This window comes from Oncorhynchus keta, chromosome 17 (genome assembly GCF_023373465.1).
Source record: "Oncorhynchus keta strain PuntledgeMale-10-30-2019 chromosome 17, Oket_V2, whole genome shotgun sequence".
Taxonomy (NCBI): Eukaryota; Metazoa; Chordata; class Actinopteri; order Salmoniformes; family Salmonidae; genus Oncorhynchus; species Oncorhynchus keta.
This window is the reverse complement of record NC_068437.1, coordinates 22,484,850-22,510,900: the sequence shown is the minus strand read 5'-3', so window position 1 is coordinate 22,510,900 and position 26,051 is coordinate 22,484,850. Positions and strand designations below refer to the sequence as shown.

General features: G+C 46.8%; 1 protein-coding gene across 5 annotated transcripts in view; it reads right to left on the bottom strand.

The window, feature by feature from the left end:
• Positions 1–26,051, bottom strand: part of znf423 (zinc finger protein 423) — a 170,162-nt gene that overhangs the window by 28,318 nt on the left and 115,793 nt on the right. The window contains exons 6-7 of one of the 5 annotated variants that reach the window (XR_008066407.1): positions 17,030–17,129; positions 16,877–16,920 (exon numbers count right to left, since the gene is read on the bottom strand). The exons of the other annotated variants lie outside the window; for them this stretch is intronic. The gene's annotated coding sequence lies outside the window, so the exon portion shown is untranslated. Of the gene's footprint in view, positions 1–16,876; positions 16,921–17,029; positions 17,130–26,051 lie in introns of those variants that run through there. 5 annotated transcript variants of the gene reach the window in all.

Genomic DNA, 26,051 nt, shown 5'->3' with positions numbered 1-26,051 from the left:
AGGGCAAAAGGGGACGGGTGCAACTCAAAATTAGGAAGGTGTTCTTAAAGTTTGGTATACTCAGTGTACGTTCTAACTGACATTATTAACTGGGTGGTTCGAGCCCTGAATGCTGATTGGCTGACAGCCGTGGTATATCAGACTGTATACCATGGCTAAGACAAAACAATTATTTTTACTGCTCTAATTATTTTGCTAACCAGTTTATAATAACAATAAGGCACCACAGGGGTTTGTGGTATGTGGCCAATATACCACCCCCCTTGCCTTATTGCTTAATTAACCGACAACCAACATCACTCTCTCCAGTGGAAGGCATTGTGACTCTGTGGTAGTTCCCACTGAGAGCAGCAACACAAATCATCATAACCCATCCAACCAGGTTACCAAGCGCTTCTGTTCTGTATCTACAGCTAATCACCATGGCAACAACGGTTGACTGTAACCTGTAATCAAGGCTGGTGTGAATAATGTGTTCCTTTTTATACAGTTACCTGAAGGAATACAGTTACCTTCTCACCCCCCCCCTTCTCACCCCCCACCCCCCAAAAAAAAAAAAAAAGATTTAGATGCAAGTGGCTGTTCCACTGGATGTCATAAGGTGTATGCACCAATTTGTAAGTCTCTGGATAAGAGCGTCTGCTAAATGACTTAAATGTAAATGTAATGTAAATGACTGGCTCTTTCTCTGGCTATTGCTGGTAAACACAGCTGTTTCTGAGATTGAGGGACAAGGTTATCAAAACTGATCTGTGCCAAAACACTGCAAAACTAAGAATCTGTAATAAGGAGACAACTAAACCAAGTAAACGAAGGAAAATAGTATGGTTATTTTACTCATTGATATTGCTCATACAACGTGAACTGCTGTCTAGCATACACCCGCTGATCTAACCTGCTCCCCACAGACTTCAACGTGAAACTCCGCACTTATTCCATGCTCAAGACTCAACTTTAATAGTTGCAACACACATACAGAATACATCTACACAAACACACCCATCACAGATTGCTAATTGGGGTGATTGAAGATTATGTAGATCGTGTAATTCGAGTGTAATTCGAGTGTTGTAAATGGTATAGGCTGCTGCCTGGCTGCTGCTGGCCTATGTTTCTGGACAGCCCTGGTCTGAGAGAACCTTATTGATTCTGAGGCCTGGCTGCTGCTGGCCTATGTTTCTGGACAGCCCTGGTCTGAGAGAACCTTATTGATTCTGAGGCCTGGCTGCTGCTGGCCTATGTTTCTGGACAGCCCTGGTCTGAGAGAACCTTATTGAATCTGAGGCCTGGTTGCTGCTGGCCTGTGTTTCTGGACAGCCCTGGTCTGAGAGAACCTTATTGAATCTGAGGCCTGGCTGCTGCTGTTCTGTGTTTCTGGACAGCCCTGGTCTGAGAGAACCTTATTGATTCTGAGGCCTGGCTGCTGCTGTTCTGTGTTTCTGGACAGCCCTGGTCTGAGAGAACCTTATTGAATCTGAGGCCTGGCTGCTGCTGTTCTGTGTTTCTGGACAGCCCTGGTCTGAGAGAACCTTATTGAATCTGAGGCCTGGTTGCTGCTGGCCTGTGTTTCTGGACAGCCCTGGTCTGAGAGAACCTTATTGAATCTGAGGCCTGGCTGCTGCTGTTCTGTGTTTCTGGACAGCCCTGGTCTGAGAGAACCTTATTGATTCTGAGGCCTGGCTGCTGCTGGCCTATGTTTCTGGACAGCCCTGGTCTGAGAGAACCTTATTGAATCTGAGGCCTGGTTGCTGCTGGCCTGTGTTTCTGGACAGCCCTGGTCTGAGAGAACCTTATTGAATCTGAGGCCTGTGTTTCTGGACAGCCCTGGTCTGAGAAAGCCTTATTGAATCTGAGGCCTGTGTTTCTGGACAGCCCTGGTCTGAGAAAGCCTTATTGAATCTGAGGCCTGTGTTTCTGGACAGCCCTGGTCTGAGAAAGCCTTATTGAATCTGAGGCCTGTGTTTCTGGACAGCCCTGGTCTGAGAAAGCCTTATTGAATCTGAGGCCTGTGTTTCTGGACAGCCCTGGTCTGAGAAAGCCTTATTGAATCTGAGGCCTGTGTTTCTGGACAGCCCTGGTCTGAGAAAGCCTTATTGAATCTGAGGCCTGTGTTTCTGGACAGCCCTGGTCTGAGAAAGCCTTATTGAATCTGAGGCCTGTGTTTCTGGACAGCCCTGGTCTGAGAAAGCCTTATTGAATCTGAGGCCTGTGTTTCTGGACAGCCCTGGTCTGAGAAAGCCTTATTGAATCTGAGGCCTGTGTTTCTGGACAGCCCTGGTCTGAGAAAGCCTTATTGAATCTGAGGCCTGTGTTTCTGGACAGCCCTGGTCTGAGAAAGCCTTATTGAATCTGAGGCCTGGCGCTGTGGGCTGCTAGAGAGTCAAGGCACCTGACCGGACTCACAACTAACACCACTGGTCATCAATCTTCACAAGGCGCTTTACTATCCTCACTAGCTGCAAGAGATGGTCTGTAGTAGTATAGTATTCAAACACATTTTGCACAAAGAGATACACTGTTGATCATTAACATAGTGGTGATGGACCATCACTACACTGAAGACAGCTTCTTCTGAGAGAATGTTTCCCTGTTCTGACATGGCCTTCAACAGAACACATCACACAGCCAGGCCAACAATGCCACTGCACTGTGTGTATTGGTGTGTGTGTGTGTGTCCAGATTTGTTCATTTCTGTGCTTTTATATGTGTATTTCTAATCCTACCATGCTGTGGTGCATGTGTGTGTGTTCATCTGTATACATGTGTGTATGCATGTGAATGCCTAATCCTACGCCCCTGGGTGCACTGGGGGGGTTTATCCACGGTAGATCTCCCAAATGCGGCTAAAAAGCAATCTCCATGAACCATTCCACAACAATTTCTCATTGTCATCTCTTCCCTAAGGGAGATGGCAGATTCCTGGGACTTAATTTCCTGTCCCCCACCCCCAGCCCAACTCTCAGCTGTGAGGGGAAATAATCACAAACAACAACCCCAACGACAGCAGATTTGAGTGATCACACAGATATGCAAAAGACATCCCAACCTACTTTGTAGCTAGCGATCGGCAGCCAGGATTGTGTGTGTGCCTGCCGCCCTGCCCTTCCCTTTGTGTTGTTCCTTTTTCATTAAAACACCAACTCAGTCTTTGGCCGGCTGGTTGTGAATTATCTGGCCGCCAAGGAGGGGGAGAAAGAATCTGAGCAAATATGAGAAAGCAGCAGGATGCTAATAATGCACCTCCTGCTGTTCAAGTTAACCTGCAAATGTGTCCATCTGTAGAGAGAGAGAGAGCGAGAGATCGAGAGAGATTGAGCGAGAGCGAGACAGAGAGAAAGAGAGCGAGAGAGAGAGATTGAGCGAGAGAGAGAGAGCGAGAGCGAGACAGAGAGAAAGAGAGCGAGAGACAGAGAGAGAGAGAGAGAGAGAGAGAGAGAGAGAGAGAGAGAGAGAGAGAGAGAGAGAGAGAGCGAGAGCGAGACAGAGAGAAAGAGAGCGAGAGAGAGAGAGAGAGAGAGAGAGGACGTAGAGAAAAATAGAGCGGTAGAGGAGATAACTATATACCAGGGGAAATCTGGGGTAAAATGGAGAAAGACAATTAAAGGAATTCTTTATTAAATGATTTTGGGGGGAGGGGCGAGTCAAACTGAGACCAAGGTCTCCTTTACAGATGCGCCACGAATTACAGTACAGAAAAATACACACATCAAAATATAAATACAACATCCAAGCAGAATGTAATTATTAATTTAATTCCCATCCAGTACAATGCCTTGGCAACATTGATTCACTCATATCAATAAAAGCGTCAGCTAAATGGCATATATTATATATTAATAAAGAGAGAACATCTGAGTGATGTAGAGATCTCTGGCTGTGTGCCTGTTCTGTGGCCATAATAGTGAGTGGAGCAGTAGGAGTGACCTTGGCTGTCCCGCCCCCTGCCCTGAGCCCAACTGTGTGCTGCCTCTGGATGTTCCACACTGGGCCGGGCGGCACCGAGCCAAGCCCAGCCAAACCCCACCACGCTGGGCTGTGCTCAGGCCCTCCATGCCCGGCCCATGGTAACACTCTACATCAGCACACCACTCACAGCTAGACATCCCTGCACACACTAAACAGACACACACACCACAGACAGCGCATCCATTCCCCCCCCCCAAAAACAGTGCATAAAAGTACTGCAGCTCTAATGAAGACACTGATCATTTGTAGGTCGTGCGTGTGAACCTCTGCCAGAAGCATCAACTGTTACAACCCTCCCTCTGTCTCTACACGAAGTGTGTATGTCGACTGGTGTGTGTTCTCTACTGTTAGACTTTTTTCCTCCCCTTTCCCTCCAAACCCTAACGGAACCAAGTCCAGACGATAGAACAAGACGACTTGTTGGAAAACAAAATCCATATTCCAAATGTAATTGGTCACCCTGATCTCTACTCTCTGTCCCCCATAGCTCTGATATATTTTATGATGTGAGAGAGGAACTCAACTCACAACTCCTATCAATTGGAGATCATACTGGGAACAGTGCCGGAAAGGAAATTGCTGCCAATCACGGCTCCTACATGTGAGGGCATATCGGTGTGTGAGACTGAAATAATTCTACAGCAATTCAAAGGAATCAGAGCAGGCACAAATACCTGTAGAGCATGGTGGCAAACCGGTGTGATCAGTGTGACCAGAGCCAAGAGAGCTCTGTAATACCAGGAAGAGAAGCGTTCGTTTCTCCGAAATAAAACCCACAAATGGCTGTCCCTCCTACAGTGCAGAGCACTTTGCTCCCAACAATTTGATGTCAGAGAAAGGAGGAACATTTTTACATTCACATTTGAGTCATTTAGCAAACTCTCTTTTCCAGAGCGACTTAGTTAGTGCATTCATCTTAAGATAGCTAGGTAAGACAACCATATCAGTCATAGTAAGTACATTTTTTCTCAAAAATGTAGTAGGAAAATACAAGTGTATTAAGGATGCTCTTAAATGCCCTTCTCCTCTGGAACTCATTCTCCCAGAATTCCTAACTCTACTTTGTTTGTGAGTTAGTGTAGAAGCAGAGTCTTTTAAAAGCGTCTCGTTGTGAGCAAGATTCCCAAATGATTCTGGGATTCCGCACTGAGAGGGGCAGAAAGAATTCAAGCCTAACTAGCAGCAGTGTGGAGCGGAGTGCAGGACAGAACAGAACATAGGCAATCAGTCTGCAGAGGCACCAGAGTTCACACTGGCCACAGGGTGAGACTGCACCAGTGATACACACAGCCTACCACTCAGCCCCCAAGCCCTGCCTGCCTGCCTGCCTCACCCGGCACTGTGTACTAACGACACCACTTAGCAGCCAGACAGGGGCTCCGAACCAGGGCTGTTTGAAGGTTATCTGTGGTCTAAATGAACACACTAATATTAATATCAGTGTGTCAAGGATGCAAGTTATTAAAGATGACTGAGCATTATGAGGTCATGTGGAGGGAGACCTTCCCCTGGGGGTGACATCAAACAAGATGTTCATAGACCCCCAGTCAAAATAAATCAATATTAATGCACACACATCCACAACAAAAGGAGTGGATGTCAGCGCCCCCATTTAGAGGGCTTTTTCATCTGAACTGCCGCCCTCTTTCTCTCTACTTCCCCCCCATAGAAGGAGGGAGGAGGTGGAGGAGGAGGGGGGAAGAGGCTGTTTATCCCCCTAAGCAAGCTCATGTGTCCCAGGCCCTCAGTCAAATCAAAGGCTCTCCCGCCATGCCAGGGCTAATGTGGTGTCACCTACACACTGAGGCTGACAACCAGGTAGATGTAGGGAGGCAGTAGGTGGAGGGGCTACTATTCCTCATCCTCCTACTTCCTCTCTGTACCTGACTGTCGGACGAGTCTGTCTGGGTCTGTGTCTCCAGAGCTGCACAGTGACTGCAGACAGGGAGAGTAAAAGCGTCTGCATGCTTCACAGCCGAAAGAATTCAAAAATGACGCCATTTTGTGACAAAGATCTCCTCTGCAAAAATGTTTAAAAAATCTACGACAGATTTCTTGAGTTCTCTGAGATTAATTCTGACTAGTTTGAGGAAGTGTATACTGGCTACGGCATCTCAAAATGGACAAACAGTACTATTGTTCTTGTTTTTCAAGCAAAGGTCTTTTAAGAGAGTATGTGGGCACACGTTCGGTTTGCCTGGCGAAGTTCGGCTAGGCGGCAGCCCAACTGAAGCATGTGGAAGCCTTAAGTGGATGGAAAATGTCAGAGGGGGGATTTGGAGTCTTTTCCTTAGACTCTAAGAGAATCAAAGTTTCACAGGCACCAAATCCCATCTGAATGCCTCCATCCTGTTCTGGTGGACTCTGTGAAAGAAGTTCCTAGAAAAGTACCTAGATCACACTTACCATGAACTTCTGATGACCTTGCAAGTGAAGGAAATAACAACGTCACTGGTACAAATACAATAGTGACAGAATGGACCTGTCTACAACTATGTCTTTAGTGTGCCCGTCCAACAGCGTATGCAATTTATAAATTGCACACGTTAACATACATTACACACACATGACCACAAACACATTATGCAGAGATAACAGCTGGAGCTGCAGTCAACGTGAGGGCAGAGGGGGAGCCTGTGCATAATATCATTGTTGTTTTGTTCTCTGTTCCCTCCCTCTCAGTCCCTCATCAAAATAACATCTGTTTGCAGCATACAGACACCTGACAGGCAGCTGATGTCGCCCCCTGCTCCACTTCTCAAAATCATAAAATCAGCCAAAAAACTGGCCAGCGTGTGTGTGTGTGAATCGGAGTGTGTGTGTGTGGCGGAGCACATCTGGGTGCAGAGCGCTCATCCTCATCCAGATGTGTGCTTCCACGCTCTGCAGCCTAACGCACACCTGGACACTGTCAGCAGCCAGACACAACGGGGGGGGGGGCCTCCCCTCCAAAACAACAACAAAATACTCAACACACACAATTAGCCAAATACATGTCAGAGGAGCTTTGTATTTCCATGGACATGGACGGTGCCCATTTAAGGTAATAAATAGATAGTGTGTGTGGGTTGGTTGGTTGAGATGGTGGTTTTCTGCAAGGGACAGCATGTGATAGGATACAGCCCTGGCTCCCTCTCTCTCTCTGCATTGTTGGGTAGGGTGAGGTGGGACTCAAGAGGGAGGGATGGCTGATCTCCGTGTAGTCACTAACGGCTGCCTGCCTGCGCTCTGTGCTTGCCCCTCTCCAATCCCCCACACACAGCAGCCCCAGCCTAATCCCCCATGATACACCTGGGCACTTTTAGAACCACAGAGACCCACGCTGCAGCTAGAGGCTAGCACACATACGGACATCCAGATGCTGAGTGTAATTAACTTACCTACCTGTGTGTGTGTGTGTGTGTGTGTGTGTGTGTGTGTGTGTGTGTGTGTGTGTGTGTGTGTGTGTGTGTGTGTGTGTGTGTGTGTGTGTGTATACATGTTTGATCTGTTGGAGATCTCAGTATCTCACTATCCTGCAGAAAACAAAAGCAGAATAAGTTCCTTTCAGCCACATCAGGCACACGCACACACACACACAGGCACACGCACACATACGCACACACACACACACTGGCACACACACACACACACACACACACACACACACACACACACAGAGATTGCAGGCAGAGTGCGAGAGTGAGATCAGGGAAGGATACCTGCTGTGGCACAGAGGAGGCAGTTCTGGGCTAGGCTATGCCCAGGGTTTTAATGACTTAATTGAGGTAATTATTTGGATAAGAAGTCCAATCACCTGGTTCTTTTCCTGAAGGTCCTCATCAGGATCTAATTAAAGAGCTGGTCCCAGTATGAGCCCTCACTGCCAACCAGGCCTGATGCGTCAGAACAGAATTCAGGCTTAAAACTGAATGTGGTATAACAGGTAGGTAAAAACAACGCAGCTCAGAGACCGACTCCCTTCCGCATCACCTCTCTGTGACCTCCGCCTCTCCCTCGTCATCTACACCATCTCTGATTTAATTCCCGCTGTCAATCTCCCATTCACTCAGTCCATCTGCACTACCTCATTCATTCATCTCTCCATCACGCTCTCTCTCTCAGAGGCCTCTATGGATTCCTTTCTCTTCTCCAGCTCCATCCTTTTCCCCTACCTTCTTCAAGCCTCCTCCCTCCCTCCCTCCCTCTTGGTAGTGGAGCCAGGGTGCGTGTGGAGAGGATGCTCTCCTCTCCTGAAGGAGCGCTGCTGTGCTGTTTTAATTGCGACAGCACCCTCATGAGTTAGCAGAGCACGGGGCGTGTCAACACCTCCACAGAGTGTTCAAGGGTAACCAATGGGGGTGCAGAGTCCCCACGTCCTCTCCACCCCCCCGAAGCTGAATCCTGAAACAGGCACCAAGAGAGCACCCATCAAAATCCCACTCCTCACATCTCATTAATCAGCTGCCAACATCAAACAGCAACTCTCCCCACTTCCCGGGGGCCACCAGGCCGTCTGCCTGCCTCCCTGCCTAGCTGTTTGGACGGTTGTGTGTTGGCAGCTCTGTTGTGTGCCATTTGTTGGGTGTGTTGTGTCTGCAGAACGAATGTGTTGCGTCATTTATGCTATTTGCATAATCAGACTACAAAACACATCTGACAGTCTGAGGAACTTTATTAAAGCATATTGATAATCTTTTGTGATACTGAAATCTGACTCCACACGCAGCCACCACACACTCAATAAAGCTCTAACTCACTGCCCCACACACACAATCACACAGAGAAACCAACACAGACAGTGTCTACCACTCAAATTCTCATTGTGTGATGAATAGCTAGGAATGCACTTCCTTAATGACAGCAACACATCGAGTGTGAGACAGACAGACAGACAGACAGACAGACAGACAGACAGACAGACAGACAGACAGACAGACAGACAGACAGACAGACAGACAGACAGACAGACAGACAGACAGACAGACAGACAGACAGACAGACAGACAGACAGACAGACAGACAGACAGACAGACAGACAGACAGACAGACAGACAGACAGACAGACAGACAGACAGACAGACAGACAGACAGACAGACAGACAGACAGACAGACAGACAGACAGACAGACAGACAGACAGACAGACAGACAGACAGACAGACAGACAGAGAGAGAGAGAGAGCTCTGACAGCCCACTCACATACCAGGGCCCCAGTAAGCGAGGGGCCATGCCATCTCAGTCTCTGCACTGGGCCTCATGGTGCTGGGAGCTCATGGGAATGGAGACCTCATTAACAGGTATACAGTAGCAAATGGGTAGATAGAGAAGATGCTAACGAACATACTAAACAGAGGAGACTCCACCACAAATCTGCCCGCCTGTCAGTAGTGCTTCCCTCCACAGCAGTGATAGTTAGGCCCAACTAATGTGTTACTTAACTGCAAACAACTAAAATCCTTAGACATTTTAGATTAGTTAAGATTTCTAATATAAATTGCTTTATTTCATGGGGATATTATAGAAACAAACAACCATGTCTTAATATCGGGTACATCAGCAACAGCAGCAGCCCCTACTGCAGGCAGAGTCAGTGGTCCAGCCTCAGCCGGGTCAACTCCTCTCCCACCCAGTCCATTGTCCTGATAGGCATTGACTTAGAGCGTAGAGTACACAGGGTTTCCATGGCCGCCCAGCAGGGTCTGTTCCCTGAGGTCCAGCCATGCAGTTGCAGTGGTTGTCGGAGCCTCCCTCCCTCCATGTGCACAGTCCAGCAGAGTCCAGCACAGGGAGAGAAGAGCTCAGGAGAGGGTTAGACTTCCTGTGGAGCCACGGCGGTAATGGCAACCAGACACTGAGCACAGAGAGAGGCCTGCCTGCCAGCGCAGAGGAAGTACCAGCGCCACCCGTAACCTGATCTCTGCCCACAGCTGTCCAAACACCAGGGGGAGAGAGGGAGCGAGATGGAGAAACAGAGGGATGGAGGAAGGGGGTGAGGGGTGAGGGAGGGGGCCCCTGGGGGCCTAGGGCAGGCTGGCGCTCCCCACAGTGAGGGGTACATTCTTTCAGCTCCTCTCGGTTCTACCCCACCCCCTCTCCCCTCTCCCCTCTCCCCTGACACTCTCACCCCCTCCATCTCCTCCTCCTCCTGCCACAGTCTGCTCCAGGAGATGGGCCAATCAGGGGGGCATTTAGGAGATGGTTGGAGTGGAGGAGCACAGCACAGAGTCAGTGTAAGTGTCTTTGTGCGTATGTGTGTGTGCCAATGCTCAGTGCTCTGCTCTTATCTGGCCTCTGTAGATTGTGCGGGTACGTGTGTGCCCATGTGAGCGGGGTTGTTTGTGTGTGTGTTTATCCCTCTGTGTTTGTGGGGGGCTCAGCTCTAATCTGGCTCCTGTATGCCCATGTCAGTGTGTGCTCTCTACTCTCTGCTCACTCTCCTGGGGATGGTGACAGTAAAGTCTCTTTAATCCCTGCCAGGCCCGGCTCTACAACACACCTCCCACAGCATGCTATTAAGGTCCGTACACACGCACACAGACACTTACAGGTCACAGTCAATGACACACATCTCTAAGCCACGACCACGCACCACCTTGGCGAGGGCTGCCTGTCACACCTGAGCTAATCCACCAGCTCTGGCGCTACGAGGGAAGAGGGGACAAACCGTCTCAGCCACCAGGTGAGGGTGCCCTCTGCCTCCTTACTCAACTCTTCCACACATACACAGAGGTAATGCCTGATTAAAATAACCATGATCAGGCATTGGGCCTCACTGTCTGCCACAGTCGGACAGCTTCCTGACCATGGCAATAGCGATATCCTGATCATCTGCGCTCTCAGCCACATGGATAGAGGCCTGCCACACTATACTGCCTCATACAGAGTAGCACCACAGTACAGAACACCGACTCACACAGGCCCCAAATGCACAGTAGAGAGGCCCATCACAAAAGGACAGCAATTTCTCCTTTCCATCCTCCTGCTCTCTCTCTGGTTCTCTCTTCTCTTCCCACGTCTCTCCATAGATAAGCACACTATCCTCAGACAGACAGACTCAGCCCAGAGGGGAGAGGAGCATGTTCAAATGAACAGAGCAAAAGAGAAATAAATCCTAATAACTACCCCCCTCGCCCCCTCCTCCCTCAAAAACACAAAATGGGGAAAAGCTGGGAAAAGGGCCTGTGCTGTTTCTGGATTAAAGCAGAAGGGGATGGGGGGAGGGGTGTAGGAGGAGGGGGTGGACACGGGGAGGGCTCATGAAGAAACGAAGCGGGAAGTCACATCTAAGCCCCAACACTCCTCCAAACACTCCTCCGAAGAGAGGGATTTACTCTCCCAGGGAGGTAGAGAGATGGAGGGAAGCTGGAGAAGAAGAGAGGCAGGGGGAGAAAAACTGCAGAGGGAGAAAGACAGAAAGGACTGAGAAAATGGTGGACGCCATTAAGAAAGAGGGAAGCTGTGGAAAACAAGTAATTTGTCAGATGCTATGAACTGCTCTCCATTCTCTAGGTTGGGTTAGGGTCCTATGAAGGCCAGACCACTTGCTTCAGGCCAATATTTTTCTGAGGCAGGAATGAAACTCCCCGCACTACATAATCTGTCTGCACTGTTACCAAGCACATATACTAGACTGCCAGCCCCTAAACGACAGGAATGGAGCTCTAGAATGTCTTAAACCAGAGGAATGGTGCTCTAGCATGTCTTGAACCAGAGGGATGGAGCTCTAGAATGTCTTGAACCAGAGGAATGGAGCTCTAGCATGTCTTAAACCAGAGGAATGGAGCTCTAGAATGTCTTGGACTAGAGGAATGGAGCTCTAGAATGTCTTGAACCAGAGGAATGGAGCTCTAGAATGTCTTGAACCAGAGGAATGGGGCTCTAGAATGTTTTAAACCATAGGAGTGGAGCTCTAGCTTGTCTCCACAGTGGAGGAGACCAATAGAATGGGGCTGTGGGTGGAATGGCTCAAGTCCACTATTGTGGAGACCAGGTCTGTGTGCTGTCAAATCCATGTCCTCATCTCCTCCCTTTCCCCTCCATCCCTCCCTTAGTAGGGCTGTATGCCCACACTGGTGATCAGCGTGTGTCGTCGTCCCCCCTCCCCCAGCTGGACAGAGCCTTTCCCCACGAATAAAAAGGCTCTCGTCAGCCCTTCGATTGGTCTGCCTGTCCTGCCGGGCGGCGTGCAGAGGCCAGGAGGGGAGGGGCCACAGAGTGGCAGGGCCAACTGCGTCCAGGGAGGCCGAGCCTCATTCATCCACAGGACAGAACGCTGGCACCACCCGCACGCTTTCATCAGGATCTGAGATGCCGATACACACACAAGGTACACAATACTAACGCATGCATGCACGCACACACACACACACACACAACCTCCCCACAGCAACAACAAAAGGAGGGTACTCTCACCAGGGTTAGTATTCTTGTGGTGCTGCAGCTTCAGAATAGACTAGAGACATGTGTGCATGGTTTGTTTATGAGGCGAGCTCCAGTGTCATTGTTCTGTTTTCATGGGTGAGGGCATGTGTGCGTGACAGAAGTCCCCCATGCCCAGCCCACAGAGCCCCACTGACTCCAGCCTCCTCAGCAAGCCCCAGTCCCCCATGACGAGAGCCTGTCAGTGTGTGACTGGGAATATGTGTGTGTGCCTGTGTGTCAATGTACAAGAGAATACTTCACACACGAAAACAAAACCAAATCTGACAAGACAATATAATGTGAGCAGCATCTGTTTGCTATGCGTCACACTCCTTGCATGTGGCTGTGCTCGCTGCTGTTCCTCTCCCCCCAGTGATCCACAGAGACGGCTCTGTGGATCACTGCTGTACCACTGAGCTGTGACCAAGACCGGGTTCAACACTGACCATTGGACCTTAATGGCAAACAGGACTGGAGAGGTATTGTAGAGAACTTGTTAACTCTAAAATCATCAGTTACCCCAGGATGTAACCCACATGACCATTCTAAAGCCTGTAGTAATACAGAACAGCAAAAGACTTTCTCCTGTCCTAAATTGCACCTGCAACACCCCCCCCCGCCCACTCCCATACTGTTGTTGATCCTCTGTAAACAAACAATTAGCCACCAACTACCCTTCCAACCCTCCAACCCCAGGCCTGCCCCCCTCTAGCCCAAATCTGGGGGTGGTGTCCTGGGTTTGGCTTGGTTCTTTGGGGCTTGACCGTCCTGTGCTCCCAGGGCTGCTGGGAAAGTTTGGCCTGGGTGACAGCTGTGTTGGGCCCCTCCCAGCCCTCGACTTGGCCCGGTGGGGGCTCTGATGTACTCCATTTGGGCCCGGGAGCCGCTTTTAATCTACCAGCGGGGCTCCGCAGCTGCTGTAAAATAGCCCAAAAACGTCTGCCCACACGCTCAACTCCTAGTAACCCGTTCAGCACTGCCTGTCTGCACCCCCTGCCTCTTCTCTTTCACCCTCTTTATTTTTCATTGGTGCCCATTCAGTCGTTCTCCTCTGCTTTTCATGTTCTCTCCTTCTGTTTTCCTACAGAATGTCAGCCAATGCAACATAGCTACCAGATCAGCAGTCTGCCAGCTACTAATAACATCAAAGCTGATTCTAACCCACAACACAACATTTTCATGGTTGGTTTATTACAGTCATTTCCCTGCTTCCCTTCTGACCAGAATGGACCCCTGTACGTGATCAGACAGGAGAGATCAGTGGGAGAATGTCAGAGGTAGAGGACCCTCCCTGGATACCCCCTCCCCCGTCTCCTGTTCTTTACACCCACCAGGGCCACAGCCAACTGCTGACCACTGCACCTCTCCACCCCTCATTAAAATTCCAGGTCAAATCACCCACTAAGAAGGTTTACGGAAAGGGGAGGGATGGGCGGAGAAAGGGGAGGGATGGGCGGAGAAAGGGGAGGGTGGGGACGAAGGGAAACAAGAAAGAGGGCCAAAAATAGGTAGAGAAAGAGGGAGCGTTGGCGATGCTTTGCTCTACCTTTCCCAGTGGTGTAGTGGAGGGTATACACATGCATACCTGGCAGAATTACATGATTATTTGCATCAATCTAGTGGCCATTTGTTTTGCAAACTCCATCTCATGTGCTACAGAAATACCACTAACCAAACAGTAGTGCTAGGTTCCTGCACACCTAAATTCAAGGGTAACTACACTCAAAAGTCTAATATATATATATTTTTAAATGGTCTCCTTATGTGGTTTAAGCATTGTTGTGAACTATTACAAAAGTGTGCCAGGGCAAAAACATTGAAAAAAATGGGAAAAATTGGAAACCTGTGAATTTCTGACTCGTGTATCTAATTCAATAGTAGTCTTACTATTAGCCTACTTGCAAAGTACAGCTTGGGTTGGCCTGACTGTGAAAGGCCAATATGGGATTTATCATTTAGGTCATTCAGAGTATATGTCACTGTTTCTCATAGAATTGCTCATACAGGGCACCTTTCCGTCACCGGGCAGGCAGTTTGGGAAAATGTTGCCAGAATTAGAATATACCCATTTCTCCTGGCACCAGTACACCACTGGCCTTTCCTAAAATGGTGGCGTGTGTTGGCAGCGGCCTAGCACAGCAGAGTTTAATTCAGCCCTTTATGACTCACACGAGTCTTCCCAAACTGTCCTGCTGTCACTCACAGAGTCCATCGCTTGCCCTCCCCACTTAAACAGTACATGCATACACAAAAATTCACTATCATGCCCATACATGCACACACACTGACAGTTGCATAGCAATGCCACCTGATAACAGTCACCCTCACACTATAAAAACATCCATATCTGTTTTACCATCAGTCTTAATGCGATGTATGTTTTATGGGTATTTGTAAGTGCTTTAATTGCAATACTATACTAACAAGTAATTGTTCTAATATATCCTTCATGCAAAATAATCTCTAATTAGTGCTTCATAACAGAGTCACAGCCAGTTAACATATATTTTGGGAGAAGTATGCAAAGCAGCATAACATGCGGTTAAGTTATTATACATTATGTAACATATCATCTGATAATGTACTTAGTTGACTATATCAACACCACTTTTGGTATCATTTGATGATAAAATATTACATGAAAATACAGATAACCCAAAGAGATTTTTCGGTAACGGAGTAACAGAGTAACAGAGTAACATGGTAACAGAGTAACAGAGTAACAGAGTAACATGGTAACAGAGTAACAGAGTAACATGGTAACAGAGTAACAGAGTAACAGAGTAACATGGTAACATGGTAACAGAGTAACAGAGTAACAGAGTAACATGGTAACAGAGTAACAGAGTAACAGAGTAACATGGTAACGGAGTAACATGGTAACAGAGTAACACGGTAACGGAGTAACACGGTAACGGAGTAACACGGTAACAGAGTAACGCGGTAATGGAGTAACACGGTAACAGAGTAACGCGGTAATGGAGTAACACGGTAACGGAGTAACGCGGTAACAGAGTAACGCAGTAACGGAGTAACACGGTAACGGAGTAACACGGTAACGGAGTAACACGGTAACAGAGTAACGCGGTAACGGAGTAACACGGTAACGGAGTAACGCGGTAACAGAGTAACGCGGTAACGGAGTAACACGGTAACGGAGTAACGCGGTAACAGAGTAACGCGGTAACAGAGTAACACGGTAACGGAGTAACGCGGTAACAGAGTAACGCGGTAACGGAGTAACACGGTAACGGAGTAACACGGTAACGGAGTAACACGGTAACGGAGTAACACGGTAACGGAGTAACGCGGTAACGGAGTAACGCGGTAACGGAGTAACGCGGTAACGGAGTAACACGGTAACGGAGTAACACGGTAAAGGAGTAACACGGTAACGGAGTAACACGGTAACAGAGTAACACGATAACAGAGTAACACGGTAACGGAGTAACACGGTAACGGAGTAACACTGTAACGGAGTAACACGGTAACGGAGTAACACGGTAACGGAGTAACACGGTAACAGAGTAACACGGTAACAGAGTAACACGGTAATGGAGTAACACGGTAATGGAGTAACATGGTAACGGAGAAACATGGTAATGGAGTAACAGAGTTACATTATAACGGAGTAACATGGTAACGGAGTAACATGGTAACAGAGTAACATGGTAACAGAGTAACATGGTAACAGAGTAACATGGGAACATAACGGAGTGGTAACAAAGTTACATGGTAATGTAACGGAATTACATGTTAACGGAGTTACATGTAACGGAGTCATAACAGCGTTACATGGTAACGGAGTGGTAACGGAGTAAAACATTTGCGAAATAGATATTTTTATTGCAATATGCTATCGGTATTTGAAGGACAATTTCCGTATTGCAAGATTGATTGTGTCATGGAGTCATATGGGAGTCATAAAATGAATCAAAATTATGTAAAATAAGATGTATTGTTTTGTTTCTGGGCAGTTGTGACTATCACCAAGCACTAATACATTTTTGGCACTAAAGATATATTCAGACAATTAACAAAAATATAAAACGCAACATGTGAAGTGTTGGTCCCATGTTTTATGAGCTGAAAAAAAAAATCCCAGAAATGTTTCATACGCACAAAAATCTTATTTCTCTCAGATTTTGTGCACAAATGTTTACATCCCTGTTAGTGAGCATTTCTCAATCCAATCACCTGACAGGTGTGGCATATCAAGAACCTGATTAAACAGCATGATCATTACACAGGTGCAACCTTTTGCTGTGGACAATAAAAGGCCACTCTAAAATGTACAGTTTTGTCACACAACACAAGTTTTGAGGGTGTATGCAATTGGCATGCTGACTGCAGGAATGTCCACCAGAGCTGTTGCCAGAGAACTGAATGTTCATGTCTCTACCATAAGCCACCTTCAATGTCGTTTTAGAGAATTTGGCAGTACGTCCAACCGGCCTCACAACCTTAGACCATGAGTAACCATGCTGGCCCAGGACCTCCACATCCAGCCTCTTCACCTGCAGGATCGTCTGAGACAAGCCAGCCGGACATCTGATGAAACAGCCAAAGAATTTCTGCACAAACTGTCATGTCGCAAGGATCTGTACACAGTTCTTGGAACCTGAAAATGTCCCAGTTCTTCCATGGCCTGCATACTCACCAGACATGTCACCAATTGAGCATGTTTGGGATGCTCTGGATTGATGTGTACGATCAACTGCGTGTTCCAGTTCCCACCAATATCCAGCTACTTCGCACAGCTATTGAAGAGGAGTGGGACAACATTCCACAGGCACAATCAACAGCCTGATAAATTCTATGTGAAGGAGACATCACGCTGCATGAAGCAAATGGTGGTCACACCAGATACTGACTAGTTTTCTGACCCACACCCCTACCTTTCTTTTTAAGGTATCTGTGACCAACAGATGCATATCTGTATTCCCAGTCATGTGAAATCCATAGATTAGGGCCTAATGAATTTATTTCAATTGACTGATTTCCTTATATGAACTGTACCTCAGTAAAATCATTGAAATTGTTACATGTTGCATTTATATTTTTGTTAATTGTACTTTTTTTTGCATTAAAGCACTTACAAATACCTACATAGCATTAATATTTGGCACTGATTATTAAAAAAATACATTTTTATAATGGGAGTGTGACTCTGTTTCCGCATGGCCTAGCCCAGTGGTGACTCACATCGCTGCACATGGACCCTCGGCATCACCCTCTTGCCACGTAGTTCCCAGGTTCAAACTCAAATAGTTTCACACGACTGGGCGATAAACAGTGACAACTGATTAAAACCCAACTACCGCATCCTCGCTCTTTTCTGCTTTACCCTGCTCTGGGTATATACCTTCCCCCTCTACCTGAGACAAAAAGACACCAGACTCTCTGAGGCATTGTCTGCTACTGCAGTCTACTTTTTCCTTTCTCATCTGACTATTTTCTTCTGAAACTCGGTGATGTTGATTCTTCCCAGGAAATAAACCAATCAATTGGGAGGAGAGAAATAGAGAGAGGCGTAGAGGAAGAGTGACAGAGAGAAAGACAAGAAAAAAGATGCAGAAAAAGAGACATTAGTGCGCCCACACCTTCTCTCTGATCTCTCTGGGCTCTCTCACATTAAATACATATTGTAAATGAAGCGTTATGGCCTGGGCAACGCAACCGCTAATAGGCACACCACAGGCAGCCGCGTGTGTGGGGGGCTGTCACTGAGGTAAAATCACTGATGAAGGAGACGGAGAGAAAGGAGGGAGGGATGGAGGAGAGGAAGGGGGAGGGAAAGAGAGAGAGAGAGGGAAGGAGAAGACGGAAACGGCAGGGGACAAACACAGGAGGAAACTTTTAAATTATGCGCTGGAAAATCTGTGTTCAACAGATCGTCAATGTGCCATCACGTTCTACTTTTCTTCACACACAGAGAGGAGTCTGTCGAACACACAGACACATACTGCTGCACTGGCTGGAAGTAGTCTTTCATGGTCTCAAAGCATGAACACACACACACACACTCACACTAGCATACACACTAGAAAGTGGAGGGGAGGGGGTGAGGGTATTTTGACAAGGTCTCTAGGACCGAACAGTTTGTGATAACAGTGGTTAAAGCACTTAAGCTGCCGTAATTAGTGGGAGCTCCGTGGTGACAGAAGATTCACATTTATCTGGCGTTTCACAAGCCAGCGTGAGAGGGATAAACAGCAGAGACTAACAGCTCGGCAACAACACCAAGCTTTTATACTGACGAGGACCCACACACAGACAGACTAACATACACTATCTCACAGACACGCATATTACAACTCACACATTCAAATAAACAAATCCTTTACAAGCGAGAGTGGTAACAGGGCTGGTTTGGGTTAATTGGATTAGCTCAAAGGGGCTAGGATAACTCATTTAAGATAGAGGGAGAGCTTGGTAATCTGGTTCAAACTGGAGGCCAAACAGTATCCTTTAGCTGGCCTTTGTTAATGCACACTATAGTGCACTGGTCTCGGGATGGTAATATAACTCCAGTGCCGCTTCGCACCTCCACACTGCCTTTAACCCCCTGAGAGAGACATAATGGAACAGAGCTCCAGCATCCACTACAGAGGGGGGGGAGTGGTGGGGGACCACCAATCTACGGCCAAATAAAAACAGCATCAGTCAAGTTCTCTTACAGTGTCCATACTCCACACCCACCACCTCCTCTGCAAATGTCCCCTTTTCACTATTCTGCCTGCCAACTCCTAAACCCCCAACCCCCATTTCAGCCCTCAGAATGGGAGGAGGGAATCAAGTCTATGCAGGCCAAACCCTGATGCCCCAGGGTGCACTATGCTGAGAACTGGAGATTGATGGAGCGAGTGAGGGATGAATGGAGGAGAGTGGGGATAGGGAAGAGTGAGGGATAAATGGAGGAGAGTGGGGATAGGGAAGAGTGAGGGATAAATGGAGGAGAGTGGGGATAGGGAAGAGTGAGGGATGAATGGAGGAGAGTGGGGATAGGGAAGAGTGAGGGATACATAGAGGAGAGTGGGGATAGGGAAGAGTGAGGGATGAATTTGTCATTTGTATATAATTTGTCTCTATACTCCAGCGTTTTGGATTTGAGATCAAATGTTCTATATGAGGCGACAGTACAGAATATTTTCATACATATCTGTTTTATCGTTTAGACATTAAAACATGTATGCATCTAGTTGCCCCATTCTATTTTTTAAAATATGTATTTGGACAAATTCACTTAGAGTGTATGAGTCTCTGCTTTGAGACAGTCCAAGGCCATAGACCTAACATTCACCTTTCCCTGAGTAATTACCCCATAATCATGACTTGAGCTTGTAATACTGCCAAAGCATTCAATTGAAACGCTTCTCTCTTGTAAACAATGGCAATTATTATTATGCTAATACCAATGGTCTGCTGAGGACACGCAATGCAAGATCAGGATTCTGAATCTTCTTGTTTCTGCGGTAACAACATTAATTCATTAATCAAGTCCTTCAGCTTGTTATTTTTCCGACAAGGTGTAATTTTGCATCATCCTTTACTAATGATGTGCTACAGCTCACCTCTAATCACAAAATCACAAGAGGGCAGAGGCGCGAGATGAGAGGTGCGAGGCATTCTACTGTTCCGTGAATGGAATGTAGAAGTGATCAGAGAGGAACAGACACCCCCACCCTCCCACCCAATCAGCACCCATCCTGGCCATGCCGAGCCAGGGCTTCATTAGCAGGTAAACATCCTAATCGTCACATTAGAGCCGAGAACGATAGGAAAGCTGAGGAGAAGAACGCGAGGGAGTGGAGAGAAGAGTGGATAGCAGAGGCCATTATTGTTACAGACACCTTGTCAGTAGAGGTGACGAGACCAGACTGGCCTCTCAAATGTAGAATACCCCCCCCCCCATTACTAAACCCCTCACCCCACATCTCTGCTCACTCACCCCTTAAATACCTCCTCACCCCTGTACCCAACACAGGAATCATTGCCTCTCACACCGCCATACTCCTCATTCACATATCTATCCTTCCTGTCCCGCTAGTTCATTTTCTGCTTCCTCTAACACTGCCCCTACAGGCCACTGCCCACACACAGACACAGCAGACATATCCACATTACATTAATGAACAGCATCCATCATCATGAATCTGGCCAAAACATACTGGGCACATCATTACACCTGTAAACATAACACAAAAAGACAAAATATTACAAATACCCTTATTCTACCCGTAAGCCAGTGCTGTTGGCACCCCTTCCCACAACCCCCACCTGATGTAATTAGAGGTGTCCTTGACTGCGAGATGGACTGCTTTTCACACTCATGGACCCTTCCACTTCAACAACTCTGCTCCAATGAACACCCACTGTGTCCACGCACGCATGAACGCACACACACTTGGGTTGATAGAAAGGTATGGTTTTGCAGCTCATAGTTAAGTTCTGTCCTGTTCTGGTTGAGGTTGCTGATGTCTGGGTAAGTGTGTTAGGAGGAGCTCACACAGGTAGACACACTGGTATCTAACTGGTATTATTAGCATTCATACTCTGTGTGTGACCCTGGATGTGTGTGACCCTGGCTGTGTGTGACCCTGGCTGTGTGTGACCGTGGTTGTGTGAGCACATCCAGGCGAATATGATAAATGCAGCAACTCCTTCACAATCACACTTAAACTCCCTCTCACTTTCTCTTTTTTAGTTTAGTTTATTAAATCGACCATTAAAGAAAACAGGCACACATAACACTTGAAAAAGCCATATATGCACACACAAAGTCTGAGACTTATTTACACTGTGGTCCTCTTGAGACTGGTCTGACTGAGGTTGCTGCCCCTGAACAAGGCAGTTAACCCACTGTTCCTAGGCCGTCATTGAAAATAAGAATTTGTTCTTAACTGACTTGCCTAGTTAAATAAAGGTAAAATAAAATACATAAAAAGTCAAAAGACAAGATGGCTAGACAAGATCGAACACAGTATGGCAGTGAAATAATAAAACAAAAACATCATTCCAGTTACATCATAGGGGTTATTCATGTGGGCACAGAAGATATCAAAACCTATTTTTACTTTATTTTTAAAGCAATGGCCGTGTCTGTCTTACTTTAGTATCTTGCGTCAGTATCAGTGGGCCAATACCAAACCCACAACCATCTGGCCAAGTATGTCATACATACAGCACTGTCACTGGCTCAACCTGTGACCCATTTGGAAAAGTGGATGTTTACGCTATTCTCTCTCTCCATACTCCTGTTTGTCTCCTGTGACCATGTCTGAAATCTGTCTTGCCTACTATTTACTAAAACTGCATCCTGTGTGTTCTGATCATACTATTTTGAAATGTACCATTTAGTAAAAACTAATGCAGTAAGCAACCCATAAACATACTGGGTTCATCCGTACTTGGAATACGGCAACTAATGTGTGGTTGTGTTGACTCCCTCCATTCGTTCATTTTGGTGCAGCGCATCATTTTATCAGATTATCAGCCATTGTCAAACACACGTGAGTCTGAAAAGACGATTCTCTTCTTGTGTGCAGCGAATTTTACTGGATCCAAAATGAATATGACATCCTGCCATTCAAAGCACTCACTTTTTGAAATGTCACATATTAAACTGTAAAACACTATTTTTGCACCCCCAAAATACTATTTAGAACGCAAGTACGGGTATACAGACATGGCCATTGTGTGATCCAGCTTGGTCTGTCTCTGCGCACGTGTCTGTCTTGATCCTGCCGGTGTCTGTGCTGTGCTCTCAGCCTTGCTCAGTGCGTGTTCTGTCCAGGTGCTGGGACTGCTGTGTGTCCCCGAACAGGGACTCAGAGGGCCCCGGGCTCCCCTTCGCCATGCGTTAATGAGCAGTGCACACGCAGGCCATATCGATCCAGGGGAGCAGGCATGGGCGGGCGCTCTGCGCCCCGTTAGCCAGCCACACAGGACCAGGGCCTCGGGGCACGAGCACCTTCAATCAAACCCTCCATCACTATATCTTCATCTGCATACAAGCCCTCCGAGCCCAGCCCCACACCGCCACACACATACTAAAGAGTAGAGCAGCCCCTCCTCCCATCACCAGAAAATAACACTTCCCTCATTAGGACTGTCTGTCATACCTCTCAACTCTTCCTGGTTTAAGAGATACAACCTTATAGCTTCTGAGTGTCTTCCCGGTCCACCAGAGTTGACGCTACCTCTAACAACAGAGGTAGGCCCGAAATTAATTGTATTGGTGAGCAGTACACTCCACCCAGCACTGTGCCCTCCCTGGTCCAGAGACCTAGCTCACTATCTCTCCCTCCCACTCCCTCTCTGGCTCATGCAGGTATCAGATTAATTACAGCAGGAGTGCTCTTAACATCTGGTCGAGTGTCAGGCCTATCGGGGGAGTGTGCTCCGTCGCCTCTCAAAGGGGCCAAGGTGTGGGATAAAATAAGAACAGAGGCGGGCGTCTGGAACAGCGTGTCTCTGTGTGACACCGGCAGGGTGACAGTCTAGAAGACTAGTAATGGGGTGGGCTGAACAATGTGTTCCCTCTGGAGCCATGTGGGAGTGTGAGGCTAGGTGAGTATATGTGCTGCTATGTATGAATACAGTCATGTAAGCAATGTATGTGAGAGGATGTGTTTATATCTTGTTTGCCCACGTTTGTGACAGTATTCATATTATAACATCCTGTATTCGTATTATAACATCCTGTATTCGTATTATAACATCCTGTATTCGTATTATAACATCCTGTATTTATGACTGACAAGGCACCGGACCTTGCCCACCTCTCAATCTGTAGGGTTGTAGTGAGCTGCAGGTATACAGGTCAAGAGAGCTGAAATTAAGGCGTGGGCTGCCAGCTTTATGTTTTCTGTAATTAAAACAGCATTAGGCTATTTATTTCCTCTCCCTGTGCGGAGCTGATTGGGCATGAGGGAATGTGGGACGCGCCTAAGCAGAGAAGAAGCACAATTACACGCCATCAGCAGACAATATTAACTCACTAAATAGGAACACGGCAATACAACGTTATTATTCTGGGAGAAGATTAATGTAGGGTCAAAGCTAACATTTATAATACTTTGCGATGAGCATCACGTGGGGCATCACGTAGGACAAAGGGGGTTAGGGTCGCGCTACACAAGGAAGAGGATGGGGAGGGGTGATTTTCTTCTCTTCTTCCCTGGTTCTCTGGCCTATAGGAGGAGAGGAGGAATATGAGCTCTACAGCTCAGCCAGAGAGCGATCCCCCTCTCTCATTAGCCTCATCGGTCTCAGGACCTCCATTAGCCTCAGAGCTAATGTGTTTCAGTGGGCAGGACTGACCTTAGCCCTGGAGGGGTGGGCTGTCACACTACTGCAACTGGGAGGGGTGAAACTACCCCCCCCCACACACACACTACCCCCCAGACTGGTACGTCCCTGAGATACTGTCCACCATCTAGCTTAGAAAAACCAGGGCAGTGAGTGTTTAATTGTCTTAGTAGAGGCCTCTATGGGTAGTGAGAATATTGAAATGGGTTAGAACTGAAAAACATTATTATTACATCCTGAACACCATGTCAGGTCAGTGAGAAACTAGGAATACCCAAATGTAACGCCAAGACAATTACAGAGTGCAGATTGCAGGGGGGAAAAGTGAAGGAACTAAATAGCAGAAGGAAGGAACTGAGTTTGCATGAATAAGCAAGAGAGAAAGAGAGGGATAGGTTGAAAATGTAGAGAAATTGTGCGACAGTTGCTAGGTCGCTTCCCCCTCTTCCCTGGGCTGAGGGGAGAGGGATAGAGAAAGAGAGAGAGAGAAAGAGAGAGAAAGAGAGAGAGAGGGATAGAGAAAGAGAGAGATAGAGAAAGAGAGAGATAGAGAAAGAGAGAGATAGAGAAAGAGAGAGATAGAGAAAGAGAGAGGCCTACCCTCCTTTAGCATTCTGTCCACATTGGGGGGATAAATTATTCACGCCCGTGGAGACAACCGCCTCATGGTGTAATGAGAAGGACACATATTTATACCAAATATTGCTGTTGGGAAACTATCGATCAGAAAGCTATTTGTTGAAAGTTTAGTGTGGAAACCAAGACTGTCAGCGTGTTTTAATGTGACTGGCGGACCGACCTCACTCTCCCTCTCCCTCTCTTTTCTCTCCAGCCAAATAGCTTCAGTCTCTCAGAGAAAAGGAATATTTATTTCTTCTAGAGAGTTGAGATTGAAAGAGAGAAATGGGGAAGAATGAAATGTATAAACATTATTGTTGAACATGTTGAGAGAACACTGATTGAAGACACCATAGACCCTTCATTAAAGGGACAATCCACCCCAACCATTAATTCCTATGATTAACAGTTAAATAGTGTTAAATAACACTAATATGTGAAGATTTTGTTTTTACAAACAAATGTTTAATTTTGTTGTTAGAACGAGGTTGGTAAAGAAACTTTAGAAACATTTTTGGAGTCAACTACCACAAGGAAATTATCTCTTTCTCTGTGCTGGCTGGCTAGGTATTTAGCTAGAAAAGCATGTGAAGTAGCTAGCTGTAAAATCGCCTCAACAAACAGCACTGTCAATTTAGGAGTCTAACTCACTCAGTTCAACTTGCAGGTTTTATCTGCCAGTGAGCAAAAATGGCGTCTCTGCCCAAAGCGCAGAGTAACGTTGCTTTTATTGTTTTTGTAAATGTTGCCCATAATTCGTCAATGGGCCGCATGGTGCATTCTGGGACAAGGAGAGCTCTCCTTCAGGGAGTGGTGAGAGTCAATTGGGCGCTCGCTCAAAAATAGAACATTAGCATGAATTTTGTGAACAAGGAGTACAACATTGCATATATTTTCCAAGATATGAGATAATTAACTTGTTCTTTGTAATATCGAATAACTTTGGAATCGTGACATTACGTACTTTCAAGGAAAATAGACAGATTTCTCGACTCATACCCTAACTTTGAGAATGGTTTGCCTGATGATTAGCATAGCAACCGCGTGACGCAGCATGACAAGATGAATTCGATGGTTCGACAGTCAGTGTGGGGGGGGTAATATCTTGGTTTTCCACAGACACCATTGTGACATGGTACTTGAAGGAGAAACAGAGTTGAATAATTTGGTACATTATTTAGATTAAGCACATCTAAGCGAAATATATACTTTGTCATGACGGTGTAAACAGACGGATGTGTTCTAGACGATACCATCTATTAGCTGATTTGGTGATCTGGAGTAGAGATGATTATTTTAAAAGCGGTATGAAAAGTGACAGCGTGTTATCCCCCATCTCCAGAGACGAGAGTTATGTTGCCATGACGCGTTCCCAAACTATTTCCTGATTTTCACAGACGGACCACTTAGAAGTTAAATCATGGGAACATTTTTTATTTGACCCACTGACAGAACATAGGCTTTCACCAAATTGACAGGAGTGTCCAGAATTTAATTTCTGGGGGTGGATTATCCCATTAACCCTTGATATGTCATGTTAGCAGTTACCAGGACTGGATAGAGTAGTCTGGCAGTGGTACCTTTCAATCACTGATCTGATCCATACTACACTGGATTAAACCAGGGGAGATGGCACTGAAGTTACATTACACCACTGTTCACACCAGACATCTAGAGATGACGATATGAGATCTCAGTTTAGCCTTCAGTTTGGCTCACACACAGTGTCTCAGGCTAGGAGATCAGGTTCA